Genomic DNA, 1,729 nt, shown 5'->3' on the forward strand with positions numbered 1-1,729 from the left:
GGACAATCAACTCCAGGCTCGTCAAGAAGTACCTTGACGTTATTCAAATCTTATCAGCAAGGAGCAAGGTATTGCTATACTGGGTTCCAGGACACTGCGGGATCTTGAGCACCGAGGTCGCTGATGAATTGGTAAGAGAAGGCTCATGGTCCGTATTTGTGGGGCCGGAACCGTTTTGTGGACTCATTTTGTCCCCTCGCGCCTTAAGATATAATCGTAGGTAAACTCAAAACGCAGCAAGTCCTGGCGAGAGGTTGGGGATCTTGTACAGGCCAGACTTTTTGGTTATCCTTTCGCCAGGAAAGATATACATCTTCTGAAGTGAACCGATATCAAGTTAATTGTTGGATATCTGACGGCCATAGTCACCCGCGCTGACATATGCGCCAGATTGGTATTTCCTCAGAGATGGACATTGGAGCACATTGTGTGTGATTGTCCGGCATTGGCCAGACGAAGACTGCAATGCTTCAGTTCTTCCACAGTCTTTGCCCTTGACATTAGGAATTCGTCTACCAAGGAACTTTTAGCGTTTAAAAAGGAGGCTAATAATATGTTTAGCCGCCAGGGTTAGGAACCATCATAGGGATACAAAAGATCTTCTGGGTCGTGTTGGTCCTTTCTATTATACTCGAAACATTTACATTACATTACGTTAAACAAAGTTCTAAAGCAAAAGAAAGTAAATGTTAACATTTCGCCTACTTATTCTAATTACGACCACCTTTTAAAGGATTATGATTTAGGGGTGTGCACCTGGAGTGACCGTTCATTAATCGGGAAGGTGGTTATTCCCGAATGGGTGACACCCTCTGGAAGATTAAGTCTGACATCGCTGAGACACGATAGGCTGGTCAAGACAAATAAGTAGTGGGTTGGTACGAGACTACTTAAACTCTCATGTAAAGGAGCAGAAATTCTGTGTTGGGTATGTGATGAGAAATGGACTTTTGTCGCAGATTCTTCTTCGCCTCACCCATTTGCACCCAAGCCCCGAAAGAAGTGAAGGATAAGGTTTCCAAAAGCCACACCTATTAGCACTAAGATTGCATTTGCTTAGAGATTTTAGTGTCAGGATGAGCAAAAAAGGATCTGCGGTCCCGCCGTCGGAAACTTAAATCTTCATGTCTAAGCAACCGTTCACGGATTGGGGCGCATCTTCTATATCGGGTCCGAAACACTGTGGTCCGTAGATTATATTCCAGTATAAAAGTATTAATTTGGCTACATAGCTGGCCTTAGACCTGAACACCAAATTCCAAATAGATAATGTTGTGATAGACAGTAACCCCGTCTCCTAAAGTTTTTAGGACGAAGGATATGACAATGAAGAGAAAAAGATGCCAGCTGCAGGACCATGCTGTAATACGGCACGATGCGAGTTATGTGGTATCGATATAGAGAACTGAATAGGAAGCGAGACATATTTGCTGAGAAGTAAAGACCTCCCGAAGCCGGATCTTGGAGAAAGAATCTGTGCAAGATTTATGGGCCTCTGTTGGCAACGGCAATGGAACGATTATCTTTTTATACCCGAGCGCACTTGTGCACAAGGGTATTATAACTTTGTTCACATAACGGTTGTTTGTAACAGGCAAAACGAATCGAGATAGATATAGACAAATGTATACATAAATGATCAGAATGAAAAGAGAAATCGATTAAGCGGTGACTGTCTGTCCGTCCGTCCGTCCGTCCGTCCGTCCGTCCGTCCGTCCGTCCGTCCGTC

The sequence above is a fragment of the Rhagoletis pomonella genome, unplaced genomic scaffold (genome assembly GCF_013731165.1).
Source record: "Rhagoletis pomonella isolate Grant_MI unplaced genomic scaffold, Rhpom_1.0 Rhpom_scaffold_00008, whole genome shotgun sequence".
NCBI classification, from domain to species: Eukaryota; Metazoa; Arthropoda; class Insecta; order Diptera; family Tephritidae; genus Rhagoletis; species Rhagoletis pomonella.